Source organism: Alligator sinensis, unplaced genomic scaffold (assembly GCF_000455745.1).
Source record: "Alligator sinensis unplaced genomic scaffold, ASM45574v1 scaffold608_2, whole genome shotgun sequence".
Lineage (NCBI taxonomy): Eukaryota > Metazoa > Chordata > Crocodylia > Alligatoridae > Alligator > Alligator sinensis.
The window spans coordinates 423535-442023 of NW_005842527.1; positions in this window are offsets into that span (position 1 = coordinate 423535).

Genomic DNA, 18489 nt, shown 5'->3' on the forward strand with positions numbered 1-18489 from the left:
CTACTGCCATTGTCTCTCAAGCACCCTCATTCATCCCCATTTGTTCAGGAACCAAGTTACATAAGAGAGGTAGGTGTGAGTCATGGGTTACACAACCGGGCGTGGGGACAGGATGGAGACTAGACAAACAAAATGGAAACTTGACATGATTTATGTTAACTTACATATGTAGGCCTAAATCATATAGTACCAGTAAAACAGTAATATAGAACAGTAAAAATCAATATAAACATGATAATTATACAATATAAAGAAGGAGAAAAAACAAAACAAATACAACTTGCTATCAAAATAAAATGCTGAAGCTTATCCTATGTCTTAGCTCACTTATACTTATCTATAGGGAATAGAGAGGGAGAGACAAAGTCAGAAATGGTTGGGGAAGGGAAGGGAATGCATTTTAAAAAAAAGAAAAAGAAAAAAACTGGGGGTTTTGCTACATTTTTTCCTTCAGCTTCTGCAGCCTGGCATTTGTTATCTCAGCTGCTTGGCCCATTCTAACTGCCTTTTCCAAATTAAGCTCAGGATCCTCTAACAATCTTTTCCCGAGGCTCGAATCCCTTATACTTAATACTATTTGGTCTCTGACCATGGACTCTTTTAGGTCGCCAAAGTTGCATGTCTGGCTCAGCAGCCTGAGGTCTCTGACAAATTCCTCTATTGTCTCACATTCTTTCTGCTGTCTCATGTGGAAATTATATAGTGTTCAAAGGTTTCATTTTGTTTGAGTATACAATATTCCTTAAACTTTTTTATTACTGTGTCATAGCTTTTTTGTTCTACTTCTGACCATTGCAGGCTATTATAAAGAGACAGAGCTTCTGGGCCTTCTGTATTTAAAAACAAAAACAAAAAACAAACTACATTGAGTGGATCTTCCTTCTCTTCCTTCCACTGATTATCATATATATGGTTAAGCTCTGCTTAAATTTCTTCCAGTTTTCTGCTGCATTGCTAGACAGTTTTAATATCTGGAATTCTAAGATGCTCCATTTTTTGAGATGCTGTCTTTGATGATTTTCTGAGATGCTTTCTTTGCACCCCACTCCAGGTACCATGCATTATTTTCAAAAGATCAAGGAGTTAAATTTATAACATGATAATTCTTGTTTCTTCAGAGAGCTTTCTTAGCCTACTGATCTTCTGTGCCCTCCTACAATCCCTGGGCCAATGTAATAACTTATACATAACACTCTTAAAAGTATCCACACACAGTTTACTTCTATTCACAGGTTAAAAAAAGAAAGAATTTGGTTTCCCATAGCAGCTTTCCAGAGATGGTAAATAGGATGGGAGAGTCTTGCCTTGCATTGGCTGTGGCATCATGATTCTTCTCCACCATGGGGTATGTGTTCCTGTAAAAGTTAGAATGCTTCTGTCAGGACATATTTAAAGTTAACAGACTGATCAATGATATGTCATGATATTTTATCCACCAAGGCAGGAAGCAGGAAGTTCTGTTACAGAAGTAGATCTTCCAATATTTCCTGAAATATCCAGCTATAATAAAGTCTTGCATGCTTTCAGGTTTTTCAGAGTGCACTGATAATTCACTTCTTTGAATAAAAAAGAAAAAAATGCATTGCCAAATGTGTTAATACATTTTTTTTGGTGGTACTTTTGACATCTTATTCCAGAACCTCTTTCCTCTCTTTACTACTTGACTAACAGGAAATCAAAGACTAAACTAGAATTCTAAAATGGGAAACATTTGATGGTAGGAATGGAGCGATTAGTTGGCATCAATGACAATAGTATATTATTATGAACAAAAGCACACCCACGACCTAGATTCCTGAAATAGAAACTTGCTACAAAGCAAATGCACAGCAGCCCTGGCTAAGACTTGGTCCTGCTTAATGGAGTAATTTAAGAAATAATTTATGGTGTTTTTTGGAAGTTAGAATGTACACTGATTTATCAGTAACAGCTTGGTTTTTTTTGCTATAAGGAACATGATATTCAGCTTTGTGCTATGACTATGACAAGTTAAAACAAGTTTGGTACTAAACATGGTCAAAAAGTGTTAGGGAGGCTGGAAATGATCAAGTTTTTAATTTAAATATTCAATTTGCCTTACAGTTCATTATTATTTAATCATATTAGCATGTGAAAATATACTCTACTGTATACATTTAAATAACTGACTTAAAAGACATGCTTAAAATCATTGAGCATTTAAATTAAGGTATGTTATATATCTTATATTGGGCAATAATTTAGTGACATATGTACTGGAAGAATGTGTGTCTTGTGGGTCAGAGTTAAGCTTGTTTTCAAAAGGCTCATTACAAAAAAATCTTTTTGGCTATTCCATCTTTCTTCTCCTTTTCTTTCTGCACATGCCCTTGAATTCAAACTTCACTGAAGATATTGCAGTAAATTTATGTTTTGCCTGTGCTGACTCATAAATTTCTAGGCAATAAATCTAAAACTCTCCCACAGAAGCCAAGGAGCAAAGGTATTTCATATGGAGATGTTTTCCAACTTTCTGGAATTTTAAAGGGTTATCATTCTACAGTAGGAAAAAAATACAACAGATTTTCAGTTAAGTTGTTTTTAAGCCAAGCAGGAAAAAAATTAACAAGTGGCCTGAGCTTTGATGCTTGAATAAAAACAGCAAGAACAATGAAAATGGAAGGGCTCCTCAGTGCCAGCTATAATTAGGACAAGGAATATCTATTTGCTTGACCTACATTATGTGAGATTTCTAATTGACGGGCAACACTGTGTCCATCTGTTTGGTTTAGTTTATCACCAAAAATATTTGGCAATGGTTTGAAGTCAACTTTTATAGCATGTTGCTAAAATAGAAAAATAAAAAAAATATGGAAAAATATATAAAAAGACAGCACTTTATCCTGTGCTTTGGTGTGGAGAAATAAATCCTTACATCAGGTTGTTTGCCTGAGTCAGTATCATCATGATTTATTTTACAACTTTTTTCACTCAGCTTTTTTTTCTTGATATAACAACAATACACAATACTTTATCCTTAAACATGATCTTGTATAAGTGCCTGTTGTATTCTCTTTCACCCCCCCACCATTTCAGATCTCACGTAAAATAAAGCTTTTAATTCTGCCTCATCATCACGTTTTTATGCCAAGAAAATCCCCTGAGACCATTGTCATAGCACCTTTGACATCCCATCTCCTCCCCCTCTCCTAACAATTGGCTATTCTTATCTGAATTCATGCTTGGTTTGCTTTTCTGAATCTGCAAAGACTGGATGGCCCAGATGCTTTCTCTCCTTTACTTCTGACCAGCTTTCATCCCAGCCTCTGTCCTCTCCTGATTTATATCATTCTGAATGGCTTGGGACACAGCAGACAAAGCTAGGGCTAGAGCCCATTTCTCTCTTCTTCATAGCTTCTGTGTCTACTGAGAATGCAACAAAGGCAACAGCTGTAGAAGAGGAAAGGGAGAAGAAAGGAGAAGCTAGAGTGTTACAGATCATAGCAAGTGATCATGTTTGGCAGACGAATCATCACTAACAAAATGCTTGCAGGCAGGAGGGCTAATAGAAGCCACTGGGAAATACTCAGGCCTCCTATAGCATCATCTCCATACACAGAAATGACTGACTGTTCTGCATAAAAATAACAACCTGCCTTGCCAAGCACTCTCTCTCCCCAAGCCCCCAGCTGTTTCCACTTCCTTAACATATGTGGAACCAAATAAAGTGTTTACTGATTTCACATCCAGCTTTTTTATAAAAAAGCAGACCATGAACTGCCTGGACCGGAAGAAGGTTAAAAAAAAAAGATCAGACAAGAAGAATGGCGAAAGATAAACTAAGTCATTTAATCAGTATATTTCTAAAGGCTTTAAGGGCTTCTGGTTTAACCACTTCATTGCCAGATTTGGGTTTAGGAACAACTACAAGCTTTACCCATCTCACTGAAATTGGAGGCCCAACCCAAACAAATCTATTCCATGCACAAAAATTGATGGTAGATTTGGAGCAAGCAGTGTGCCCTGGACTGAAAGCTGTAACTAGAACTAAGCTGTTGTTTCTTCTCTAAAATCTGCACCTACCACAGCTAAGATTCAAGATGCTCTAGACAGTATTGTGGAAGTATTTGGCATTGTTTTTCTTTACCTCAGAATTCAAGGGGAACACCAATTAATAAATTATGTTGATGAGGATGATTTATACTTAGCTTTCCTGTAGTGCTCCTTATCAGTAGACTTCAAAGATAATTCATGGCTTCCTTCTTCGACACAAAGAATTTCCACAGGCATTTCTGATGGTCTGTGCCACAGTGAGGTATTGAGCTAATGGACTGGGGGGGATGACCCAATATGGTGCTTATATTCTATAACAACCCCATTCTGAACTGGTAATCTCCTGTCATTATTATTTCATAAATAGGAACACCTTTGGAGGTGTTTATTGTTCTGGATTGAACCAAGCAGAGGGAGGGATAGAACTGAGCTTGAAATGGAAGATACTCAGTCCTTGTCTGCACACAAATGTGTGGACTTTTCTATTTTGGAAGCATTAAAGCAGTAGAACCCTTCTCTGTCGAGTGGCATAAAGATGCTCCATACTATTGCTCTGCGGGGGAGGGGATAAGGTATATTGGTAGAAGGCACTTTTTTACCAGTATAATGACACCCATGGTCCAGTCTGCACAAATATAAATGTCTCCATTAAAAAAAAAAAAGACCCTGGACCCAAACAGTTATAGCAGTGGACAAACTGTTCGTAGAGCAGGCTTCTCACTCTATTTACTCAAGGACAAAAAGAAGTATACTCACTGATATTTTTTCCTTTGCAAGTATTGTTTGATGCAGCAGAATGGTTTGACCCCATGCCAATAAAGAATTGCAATTGAAAAAAAACAAAACAAAACAGAAAACCCTTGTGACTAATCATACGTTAGGGACAGATTCAAAGCTTTGTGGACTTTGCAGTTCAAGCTCTTCTCTATCAAAAATGTTAAGCGCTAAATGCTTCTAAATCCCAGAAGAGGTTTGGACATGTTTTGTTATAGGGGTTTGTTATAACTGCTTCATGTTTCCTGCCCTTAATTAACATGATTGACTAAACGAGGGAGGAAGAAAGTGAATGTTGTATTGTATTCTGTGTTGACAGCAGCTTCCCCAGAATTCCCCAGACCCCCTACATTCAGAGCCACAGGGAATAATTACTTTATCTTTTTTCTTTGGCACCTAACTGGTGATCATGTCTCTATGACACCTGCTGAGTAAGGAGGTGGGGAGGACCTAAATCTATCCCTGCCAGAAAACTCTTCCTCCTGAGTCAGCACCGTCTGTGCTCCCTCCACCCATTTGGATACAATGACACACAATCTGGTTTCCTTCCTCTATTTAGAAGTGCTGTTCTCTATTATGAGACCTACCCTCCCCATTTCATGGCAACCTTAAGCAAAATTAGTCATGTTAGCCTGGTATGTGGCAGAAGGCAGGGTAAATTTGTACCTTATAGGCTAACTAAATCAGAGAAGCATAGCATAAGCTTTTATGAGCCAAGCTCACTTCATCAGATAAAGGACATGCACATAGTGTAACATGTAGAGAGAGTGATCTGAACACAAGAGAAAGGGCAGGGAGGGAGGGACAGTGCTGGGAGGGGCAAAGTAGTAACAAACCTATAGGGACAAAGAGGTCACAAAAGCTAATCCAGGTAATGAGATAAGATCTATGGTCTTTGTTTAGACCATATTTTACATAATCTAGTCAATGGATGATTTCTTGTTTTGCAATTTCATGTTCAAGTTTCTTTTTAAAGAATTGTTGTCTAACAAAAGCTACTCTGAGGTCAGTAACGGAATGCTGCAGGAGGTTAAAGTGGTCTGCCACCGGTTTGTGGATCTTTCTGGAACTGATGTAAGATGAGGGTTCATTCATTCTTACATGTGGGGACCACCTCATCTGTCAATGTAGACAGGACAGGGTCACTGTAAGCAGGTGATCACATATATGATATTGATAGAGGTGCAGGTGAATGAACCTTGGATGTTATAATCAATGTTAGTTGGTCCAATAATTATGTGGTCTGTATGATGAGGTGGCACAGTTTACGTATAAATCTGTTGCAAGGCCTGGTGCTTTGGTAAGAATAGGAATTAGGGAGCCTGTTGCTTAACAGGGGCCATTTGAGGTTGAGGGATTGTCTATAAGCCAGGATAGGTTTGTCTCCACTAGCTACTTTGAGGTGGTTGTCCTTTTCCAAAAGGGGTTGGAAGTCATTAATAATGTGCTCAAGCTGTTCCAACTGGGGGTTATAGTTGACAACCAGAGGGATTCTGTTGTCCTTGTCTTGGGGTTTGTACTCTAGCAGGTTGGAACAAGGTCTGAGTCTGACTTTGTTGATTTGAGTAGCTACAGTTTAGCGATTGTCTTTTACTTGACCTGTTCCAGATCCTTAGAGGTATATATCCCAGTATATGGGATCAGGGCTGATTTGGTTGTAACACAGAGCTTGGCCGTAGATGATGCATCTAGTGGTGTGCTGGAGATGGAAGCTGATGGGCAGAAGGCAGCTATAATGGTTAGTGGGTTTGTGTGTGGTGGCGATGTGGCCATTGCAAATCTTCACTGTGGTGTATAGGAAATGAATATACTAGGTGAAGTAATCCAAAATTAGTTTGATGAAGGGATGAAATTTGTTAGAGTCTTGGTGAAACTTTTTCCTCTCCCATGTGCCCTTCTGCTGAAGATGTCAGTGATGTATCTTATGTACTTCAGGGAGATGAGAGGGCAGCTTCAGAGGAAACAGACTTCTAGGCCTTCTTAGTCTTCAAGGAAAACCATAAAAACCTGAGATCAGGAAGCTGTGTGCTAATATATGCCAATTAGGCTGTTGATTCCTTTAAAAATGACATGACTGCAGCAAACCTAGGTTTTGAGCTCTCCTGAGCACTTAACTACATGCTGAGCTATCTTACTCCAATTGACTTGAGCGTTCAGTTTCATAAGAAGCATTTAGAACAAACACCTTGAAGAACCAAGCCAACGAAAGTGCTTCCAAGCATACCAGAAGGCTAATGGATATGAATGAATGCCTTACACACCTTGTGACAACTGCTCATCTTTGGCAACCATTAAACAGAAGTGGTGAAAAGGAAGGACATTAAAGATAGGAAAGAAACATCCCAAAGAGTGGCCTCATGAAAAGGTATCTTGTTGAAGACACAAGAACACATTGCTTCCTAGACAGGCAGTTATCATGCATATTATTATTATTTATTATCTTCATTACCAAAGCACCTGGGCGATTAAATCATGAACCAGAACCCTATTAGGCTCATTGCTGTCTATCACAGAAGCAGGGAAACACACAAGAAGCTATACTTCCCTATGAACCTGTCATAGGTGAGGAGATTAAACATGTCAATTTAATTGGAAATTGACAAGATTAGCATGCTTACTAGGAAATTAGCAAACTCAGATATTTAGGAGCTGTATCTTCCTACCCTTCCTTCAGTTAAATTCTGATTTAATCAAGCATTGTGTTGAGTGCATTAGTGAAAAGGATGAAGACAGAGAGCTTTAAGCACTTTTATACTCCCAAACCTTGGTATCATTCAAGAGTGGCTTAAGTGAACTTCACTGATACATAGCAGGAGAAAACTTTTCCTGCCACATCTCTAGTTATGTAGTGCTGTCCTTGTTGAGAAGAATTTCTACAAATGCAAATTTGTAACACTGAGGTATGCCTACACTAAGGACCAAGTTGCACATTACACATAGCATGTCTTAAGTGTACTTAAAATTCAAGTGACAGCATATTCAAGCAGTAAAACACATGCTAAGTGTGCTCATAAAAGTAAATTTATGACTTTGTGCAAGGAGTATATCCAAATCATATTAAGTAACACACATTACCTCCATTTTGGATGGAAGAATCCCATGCACCCAGGGCTAGATTGCTTCTCGGCCTCTTGAAGGCTCAGATTAAACTAAATCTATGCTTACATGGCAAGGGAAACACTGTGACCATGGAGGTGATCTTCCTAGCAGCACCGGGAAAGACTGCTCTCCTAATATAGGAACAGTACCTGCCAAGGTAATGTATAGTAAACCTCCCACTTAGCTGCTGGAGTGGGAAGATCTTGGCTTTAAGCCCACTTTATGGAAATGGGAGACTCCTCCTGGGCTTGCCCCTGGGGCCTTACAGCTGAGGGCAAGCAAAACTTGGGGGCATCCGAACCCTGAAGCCTCCAGGCTTGGGCCTGCAAGTAGGATGCCCACCAAAGGTTTTGGAAACATCTGAAGCCCCAGATGGGGGTGGAGGATGTTTGCCGGTAGTAGGGCCACTTATGGTTGTGGACTGACTCTCAGATTTGGAATTTGTTTTGTCTAATTTGGCTTTGAATGCAGCTCTTTTTTAAAATTAAAACACAGGCAAACTAGACACATGGCTAAGGCCCTGAGCTGTAACAGGGGGACTTGGTGCTGCTCTCAATAGCAGCACAAACAGCTCGCTCCGCTCTGCTCTGCTCTGCTCTGCTCTCCTCCTGGGAGGAGAGTGCTCCTAGGCAAATACAATTATTTTTCAATTTTGACCCAGTTCTCATTCACTCACTGGCAAGTCATGATGAGCAATACAAAACAAACAAGGAGATTCATTTGCACACATCTTGCATATACCAGGACTATATAAATAAGATATTCCCCTCACTTACTCCACATTCTTCACCGTAACTCACCAGTGTGCAAGTAAGAACTGGGTTACACCTCTTTGCAATGGCAGCACCCAGAGAGGAGGATTTTCCTTTCCCTGCTGGAGCCATCCAATAAGGGCACATCTCAAAACACCACTGGAATCTACCTCAAGTCACCAAACCAAAGGGAAGATATAAAATAGTAGCACCTGATTCCAGGGGAGGTACAGGTGCAGGACTTTGGCTAGACTGAAGTCACTGCAGGCTTGACTTCAATATATTTATTGAAGGCAACCAAACTGGACCAACTGTAACTGTGTAACTTAACTGTTCATGGCCTCAGTAGCTTACATTTATAGACCTCAATGGCATTCTTAAAAATCAGGAAGTATTACATGAATTCAATGTTTAAATGACCTAAGAGTAAGGAAGGAGCTAACTTTTTTATTTACATTACCTTCTCTTGTGAGTTCATACAATTTACTTGACTGGTTTGCTCATGTTTAAGAGGAAAGGGGAAAGAATTATTCCTCTGGGGACCCGTTTCTGAACTACAGTTGAGTGTAAAACAGACACTTTATGTATTCAGTCTGGCAACAGGTAGAAGAGAACACTAGGAATTTGAATGAAAATAAGGAAGTCATGTATTGTGCATACTGATGTAAAATGTGAGATAAGCATTTTTTGGAGACAACAGCATGTAGTAAAATCATAGTGTACGCTATATAGGTCTGTGGACTTAGATCAGAAATCACTATTGCAAGTGAACTTTTGACTTAATAAGAGTTATCATGAATTTGAAAGTCTGTATTTCCTGTTGGTCAATGTCTATCCACCTGGTTAGCAGCTCATGATCTCAAGCATGATTTACATCCTTTCATGTATACCCTCCAATGACAAGCCTCCTTGCCTACCATCACTTTCACATTAGTCATAGGTCAGGTGAAAGAAATAAAATAGCTGACTTCCTTCCTATTGGGTCATACAGAAGATTATAGCTCATGAGACACCAGCTAGAACAATAAAACACACCCACAAAACTACATGGCTTAGTTCAATGCCGTCAGTCCTTCTTCTGCAGCTTCCCCCTTAGAAGAGCCATGAATTACTTGTGGGAACCTTTTAAGTGTTGTTCCATTGATCTTTTAAAAATTAATCAAAATAAAAAGCCACATTTATGTGCTGGCCAGGAGGGACACTATGAAACTTCAATGTCTCCCCAAATTAATATGTTTTATGAAATCCAAGAATAAGGTTATTAAAATAATTTTCACACATAAAGAAGATTCAAACAAAATAAATATTTTAAAATGAACAGAAATTTCTATCTAGTGTGTAAGGCCCCTGGAGATGTTACACTTAAATCATGATTAACCATGCAAGCACATCATAAACAGTAGCTCAGCCATGCGTCCATGCAATTAATGGAGCAACAGAACAGGGAATAAGCCACAAAGTTATTGCACAAAACATGTAATAACTTTGTGGCTAATTCCCATAGATCAGGGGTTGGCAATGTTTTTGGACAGTGTCAAAAACACCCACAAACTCAGCTTGTAAGATGTTGGGCTGCCAAGGGTGGAAAGTGGGGGAGCTACAAGGGGCCTGATCCTTGTTGTGGCAGTGCAGCCCTCCCTTGTCATCCGCCCCAAGGTGCGCATGCCAAGCAAAATGCTTTCATGTGCCGCACTCTGGCACCCATGCTGGGGAGCCTTAAAATTGAACATCTGGCCAGCACCATTCAGCTGATTGGTGCTCCCAGCTCCAGGAGTGTACCAGAGCCTTGAGGGGCTCTGGTTTGCTCCCAGGGCTGAAAGTGCTAGTCGGCTGATCAGCACTCCCAGCCAGGGGAGCATACTGGAGTGAAGTGCCTGTTAAACTTTGAGTGCACTCCCAGACCTGGGCACAGGGGGCACCTGGCTTGCTATTTGCTGGTGCAGGGAGAGCTGATCTCCAGTCCCCTATAGTGATCTGATCTCCAATCCCACAATAGCATCTCCTGACATGCAACTGAATGTCTGTCAGTGGCCTTTAAAGCTAAACGTGACAGCAGAAATAATATGCAAGTGAAATCAGCTACAAACCAAAGATAACTTCACTGTATTGATTTTAAATTGCGTTAAGTTGAGGAAAAAATGCATAAAGTGTAAAAAATGACAAGGTACCTGCAACTTTTTAGTTTTTATCTTTTCGTTCATACTTTTTAGTAACACACATAAGATATATGTGTTTATCAACTGTGTTCAAAAGACCAATTAAAACATGTATATTTTAGAAAAAAAAACATAGAACAATGAGTCAGAGTACTATTTAGCCTCTTTTATTTCAAGCTTGCCATCATAGACCTCCCTCTGCATACTAGTACGGGTTTAATAAAGTCAGTGTCAGAACTGATACAGAATTCTGATCTGGGTTCAAGTTTCCATAATATTATCCACACTGTCTCAGCTCTGAGTAGCTTAAAGGAGGCTATAGTAACAATTGCCTCTGCTGCCCTTCCTAAATACATTTAGTTTATAAATCGTATTCTCCAAAGATGGATTTATGGCCCATCTATAGCTTCAAAAACAGATTCTCAGACTCTGTTATTTATAAAAAGCTTATTTATAAGAACATAAGCAATGTCATCCAACAGTAACCATGCTTCACAACAGGACTGGGAAATGTCAGTGCAATTTTATCCCTTGCACTTAGGCCTGTTTCTCTCCTGGTGGTATTTCTACAAGGGGTATACAAGTGGCAGGCATATTAACAGTATCGCCCTACGGTACAAGCACAGTAATGAAGATGCATCAGAACCATTTTAAGTAACTGGGGAAAAAAAAACATTTCTTTTATCCCTTGATGACTCAATTGAGTTTCAGTGGGTGCATCTACATGAGATACTTTACTGCACAATAAGTGTGCGCATTTCCTTGTACCCATGCTTACTGCACAGTAAACTGCTCTAATTGTGAGTAAATTTGCTACCTGCAAATGCAAGTAGCAAATTGACTTGTGATCAGTTACTGCGCAGTAGAGCTTGTGTAGACACCAGACTGGGAGCAAATGTGGTCCTGGTCGGCCAGCCAGCAGGGGGTGGGAGATTGCTCCCGGACCCCAGGAGCTGCCTGCTGTGGTGGTGGGCTCTGCCACTGAGGTCCAGACAGGGACTATGTTCCTTTTTCCCAGCAGCAGGGAGCTCTCAGCTCCACACTCAGAGTGGGATTAGAGTATGGGGGCTGGGAGATCCTTATTTTCTAGTGCCAGCTCCATGGTTTCAGGGCCAGCACTGGGAGATTCTTCTCTCCTAGCACCAGTCCCATGACCACAGAGCTGGTGCTGGGGGATCGCAGAGCAGGGGCTGGGGAGCTCCCTGCTGGCAGGGGCTGGGAGCCTGTTCCCTGTCCAACAGACTCTCCAGTCTGTTCCCCAACTAGATCCATGATCACAGACCTGGGTAGGGAACATGCTTTCTAGTCCCCACCCTGCCATCACAGAAAGGGGTGTGGGAACTTTCCTGGTTGGGGCAGATCCCAGCCCCGTGCCCTGATTAGACCATCAAGACATGGGGCTTGGAAAGAGCTGCAGGGGTGTGATAGGTCACAGCCTCCTGCTCTGATTCACTGGTGGGGCGGCTAGCAGTGAGACCCTCGCTGGGTGGAGAATCCCCATGCAGCCAGGGGCTCACTGCTACCTGCCTCACTGGTGACACTGGTGATCAGGGCAGGCGGCGAGCACAAACAGCTCGCTCCGCTCTGCTCTGCTCTGCTCTGCTCTCCTCCTGGGAGGAGAGTGCTCCTAGGCAAATACAATTATTTTTCAATTTTGACCCAGTTCTCATTCACTCACTGGCAAGTCATGATGAGCAATACAAAACAAACAAGGAGATTCATTTGCACACATCTTGCATATACCAGGACTATATAAATAAGATATTCCCCTCACTTACTCCACATTCTTCACCGTAACTCACCAGTGTGCAAGTAAGAACTGGGTTACACCTCTTTGCAATGGCAGCACCCAGAGAGGAGGATTTTCCTTTCCCTGCTGGAGCCATCCAATAAGGGCACATCTCAAAACACCACTGGAATCTACCTCAAGTCACCAAACCAAAGGGAAGATATAAAATAGTAGCACCTGATTCCAGGGGAGGTACAGGTGCAGGACTTTGGCTAGACTGAAGTCACTGCAGGCTTGACTTCAATATATTTATTGAAGGCAACCAAACTGGACCAACTGTAACTGTGTAACTTAACTGTTCATGGCCTCAGTAGCTTACATTTATAGACCTCAATGGCATTCTTAAAAATCAGGAAGTATTACATGAATTCAATGTTTAAATGACCTAAGAGTAAGGAAGGAGCTAACTTTTTTATTTACATTACCTTCTCTTGTGAGTTCATACAATTTACTTGACTGGTTTGCTCATGTTTAAGAGGAAAGGGGAAAGAATTATTCCTCTGGGGACCCGTTTCTGAACTACAGTTGAGTGTAAAACAGACACTTTATGTATTCAGTCTGGCAACAGGTAGAAGAGAACACTAGGAATTTGAATGAAAATAAGGAAGTCATGTATTGTGCATACTGATGTAAAATGTGAGATAAGCATTTTTTGGAGACAACAGCATGTAGTAAAATCATAGTGTACGCTATATAGGTCTGTGGACTTAGATCAGAAATCACTATTGCAAGTGAACTTTTGACTTAATAAGAGTTATCATGAATTTGAAAGTCTGTATTTCCTGTTGGTCAATGTCTATCCACCTGGTTAGCAGCTCATGATCTCAAGCATGATTTACATCCTTTCATGTATACCCTCCAATGACAAGCCTCCTTGCCTACCATCACTTTCACATTAGTCATAGGTCAGGTGAAAGAAATAAAATAGCTGACTTCCTTCCTATTGGGTCATACAGAAGATTATAGCTCATGAGACACCAGCTAGAACAATAAAACACACCCACAAAACTACATGGCTTAGTTCAATGCCGTCAGTCCTTCTTCTGCAGCTTCCCCCTTAGAAGAGCCATGAATTACTTGTGGGAACCTTTTAAGTGTTGTTCCATTGATCTTTTAAAAATTAATCAAAATAAAAAGCCACATTTATGTGCTGGCCAGGAGGGACACTATGAAACTTCAATGTCTCCCCAAATTAATATGTTTTATGAAATCCAAGAATAAGGTTATTAAAATAATTTTCACACATAAAGAAGATTCAAACAAAATAAATATTTTAAAATGAACAGAAATTTCTATCTAGTGTGTAAGGCCCCTGGAGATGTTACACTTAAATCATGATTAACCATGCAAGCACATCATAAACAGTAGCTCAGCCATGCGTCCATGCAATTAATGGAGCAACAGAACAGGGAATAAGCCACAAAGTTATTGCACAAAACATGTAATAACTTTGTGGCTAATTCCCATAGATCAGGGGTTGGCAATGTTTTTGGACAGTGTCAAAAACACCCACAAACTCAGCTTGTAAGATGTTGGGCTGCCAAGGGTGGAAAGTGGGGGAGCTACAAGGGGCCTGATCCTTGTTGTGGCAGTGCAGCCCTCCCTTGTCATCCGCCCCAAGGTGCGCATGCCAAGCAAAATGCTTTCATGTGCCGCACTCTGGCACCCATGCTGGGGAGCCTTAAAATTGAACATCTGGCCAGCACCATTCAGCTGATTGGTGCTCCCAGCTCCAGGAGTGTACCAGAGCCTTGAGGGGCTCTGGTTTGCTCCCAGGGCTGAAAGTGCTAGTCGGCTGATCAGCACTCCCAGCCAGGGGAGCATACTGGAGTGAAGTGCCTGTTAAACTTTGAGTGCACTCCCAGACCTGGGCACAGGGGGCACCTGGCTTGCTATTTGCTGGTGCAGGGAGAGCTGATCTCCAGTCCCCTATAGTGATCTGATCTCCAATCCCACAATAGCATCTCCTGACATGCAACTGAATGTCTGTCAGTGGCCTTTAAAGCTAAACGTGACAGCAGAAATAATATGCAAGTGAAATCAGCTACAAACCAAAGATAACTTCACTGTATTGATTTTAAATTGCGTTAAGTTGAGGAAAAAATGCATAAAGTGTAAAAAATGACAAGGTACCTGCAACTTTTTAGTTTTTATCTTTTCGTTCATACTTTTTAGTAACACACATAAGATATATGTGTTTATCAACTGTGTTCAAAAGACCAATTAAAACATGTATATTTTAGAAAAAAAAACATAGAACAATGAGTCAGAGTACTATTTAGCCTCTTTTATTTCAAGCTTGCCATCATAGACCTCCCTCTGCATACTAGTACGGGTTTAATAAAGTCAGTGTCAGAACTGATACAGAATTCTGATCTGGGTTCAAGTTTCCATAATATTATCCACACTGTCTCAGCTCTGAGTAGCTTAAAGGAGGCTATAGTAACAATTGCCTCTGCTGCCCTTCCTAAATACATTTAGTTTATAAATCGTATTCTCCAAAGATGGATTTATGGCCCATCTATAGCTTCAAAAACAGATTCTCAGACTCTGTTATTTATAAAAAGCTTATTTATAAGAACATAAGCAATGTCATCCAACAGTAACCATGCTTCACAACAGGACTGGGAAATGTCAGTGCAATTTTATCCCTTGCACTTAGGCCTGTTTCTCTCCTGGTGGTATTTCTACAAGGGGTATACAAGTGGCAGGCATATTAACAGTATCGCCCTACGGTACAAGCACAGTAATGAAGATGCATCAGAACCATTTTAAGTAACTGGGGAAAAAAAAACATTTCTTTTATCCCTTGATGACTCAATTGAGTTTCAGTGGGTGCATCTACATGAGATACTTTACTGCACAATAAGTGTGCGCATTTCCTTGTACCCATGCTTACTGCACAGTAAACTGCTCTAATTGTGAGTAAATTTGCTACCTGCAAATGCAAGTAGCAAATTGACTTGTGATCAGTTACTGCGCAGTAGAGCTTGTGTAGACACCAGACTGGGAGCAAATGTGGTCCTGGTCGGCCAGCCAGCAGGGGGTGGGAGATTGCTCCCTGACCCCAGGAGCTGCCTGCTGTGGTGGTGGGCTCTGCCACTGAGGTCCAGACAGGGACTATGTTCCTTTTTCCCAGCAGCAGGGAGCTCTCAGCTCCACACTCAGAGTGGGATTAGAGTATGGGGGCTGGGAGATCCTTATTTTCTAGTGCCAGCTCCATGGTTTCAGGGCCAGCACTGGGAGATTCTTCTCTCCTAGCACCAGTCCCATGACCACAGAGCTGGTGCTGGGGGATCGCAGAGCAGGGGCTGGGGAGCTCCCTGCTGGCAGGGGCTGGGAGCCTGTTCCCTGTCCAACAGACTCTCCAGTCTGTTCCCCAACTAGATCCATGATCACAGACCTGGGTAGGGAACATGCTTTCTAGTCCCCACCCTGCCATCACAGAAAGGGGTGTGGGAACTTTCCTGGTTGGGGCAGATCCCAGCCCCGTGCCCTGATTAGACCATCAAGACATGGGGCTTGGAAAGAGCTGCAGGGGTGTGATAGGTCACAGCCTCCTGCTCTGATTCACTGGTGGGGCGGCTAGCAGTGAGACCCTCGCTGGGTGGAGAATCCCCATGCAGCCAGGGGCTCACTGCTACCTGCCTCACTGGTGACACTGGTGATCAGGGCAGGAGGCTGGGACCTACCCCTCCCCTGCACCTCTTTCCAAATCCCCTGCCCCTGATCAGGGACCTGGGGCAGGAGCTTCCTGCTTCTGAAGCAGGGGGACATTGTCTCTGCCCTGGCAACAGGCAGCCCCCTAGGGGCTAGCCCTGGCCAGGATACATCTGTCTCCTGGTCTGGTGCTCCAGGCCAGCCCCTGGGCTAGCATCCATGGGGAGCCTAGAGCTCCCCCTGGTGGCAGCAAGGGCCCATCTCAGGGCTCCAGGAAGCAGGAACAGTTTGCTGCCACTAGCAGCAAATCTGCTCCCACTTCCCTGCATGTGTAGATGCCTGCCCAGGAGCACTGATGAGTAATTTACTTGCAAGTAAACTGTTCCCAGATCTAATGCACATGTAGACACACCCAGTAACTAAACTACATTTGAAAGAATAGTTGCTGCAAGAAATGGTGCATTCCTCAATCTGGAATCTACAAGACTACTATACTGAGGTATTAAGAAAAGCGGATTTCTTTTACTTCTTCAGTTTTTCCTTCCAGAGCCAAATACTTAATCAGTCCTCTCTCATAATCAGTGGCAATATTAATTCCATCTGGCCTTGAAAATCCATTCTCCCCTTTCATTTTGTTTTCTTTCTTCGCTATAATCCCTGTTGTAAGAACCTTGTTGGTATAGTACTATCTGAATTTGAAATTGTTATACACCGAATAGTAATGCCCAGGACAACAACAGATTCCCATATGTACACATTTAAAACTTTTAGTTATACTAGAAATACTAAGAACTATAAATATTAAAAGCCAGTGGCTTGCATTTGGAACATGAGGTAGACTTAAAACTTCTGTAAATATACCATGATAGAGTGCTGCAAAGGAAAGGATTATAGATGTTGTAGCCATTGGAACACACAGATGTGCATTGAAGTTATGCTGCCTGTCATATAGCTAAGTTCTCATTGCGCAAGAAGGCTGGAAATCTTGGTGACCTTTTTGGCCTGTTAGTTGCCAGCAAACAAAGTGGGCTGAACTTCATAGATTCGTAGATGTAGGGTCAGAAGGGACCTTGCAGATCTTCTAGTCTGACCCCCTGCCCTGGGCAGAAGAGAAAATTACCCCAGCTCAAATTATTCCAGCTCAAATTACCCCAGCCAGGTAATCATCAAGGCTCCTCTTAAAGATCCCCAAGGTAGGAGCCAGCACCACTTCCCTTGGAAGTTGGTTCCAGATCCTAGCCACCCTGACTATGAAGTAGTGCCTTCTAATGTCTAGTCTGAACCTACTCTCTACCAACTTATAGCCATTATTCCTTGTTACTCTGGGAGGTGCTCAGGGGAACAGGGTCTCTCCCATTCCCTGCTGGTCCCCCTTAGTAAGTTTATAGACAGCTACCAGGTCCCCTCTCAGCCTTCTTTTGTGAACAGGTTAAGGTCCTGTAGCCTCTCCTCGTAGGGTCTGCCCTGCTGTCCCTGGATCATGCGAGTAGCCCTCCTTTGGACCCTCAATGCCCTCAATGCTGCCTACATCCCTCCTGAAGTGCGGCACCCAAACTGGACGCAGTACTCCAACTGCAGCCTGACCAATGTTGCATAGAGAGGGAGGATCACCTCCTTGGCCCTGCTTGTGATGCATCTGTGGATGCACGACAAGGTGCAGTTAGCCCTACTGACCATGTCCTTGCATTGGCGGCCCATGTTCATCTTGGAATCAAAAATGACTCCAAGATCTCTTTCTGCCACTGTGCTTTCAAGAAGGGAGTTCCCCAGCCTATAGGTATGCTGCTGGTTCTTACTGCCCAAGTGCAGCACCCTGCACTTGTCAGTATTGAATCCCATCCTATTCTCATTTGCCCACCCCTGTAACCTGTCCAGGTCCAGCTGTACCCTGTCCCTCCCTTCTAGCATGCCTACCTCAACCCAAATCTTGGTGTCGTCTGTGAATTTAAACAGGGTGCTTTTCACGCCCTTGTCCAAGTCGATAATAAAGAAACTGAACAGTGCGGGCCCAAGGACCAAGCCCTGGGGAACTCCACTGCTCACATCCTTCCAGGTTGAATATGACCCATCCACCACCACTCTGAGTGCGGCCCCTCAGGCAATTTGCTATTCATCTGACTGTGTAGGCATCAGTGCCACAGTCACCTAGCTTTTTAATGAGAATGGGGTGGGAGACAGTGTCAAAGACCTTCCTGAAGTCCAGAAAGACTACGTCCACTGCTACACCTGCATCCAATGATTTTGTGAC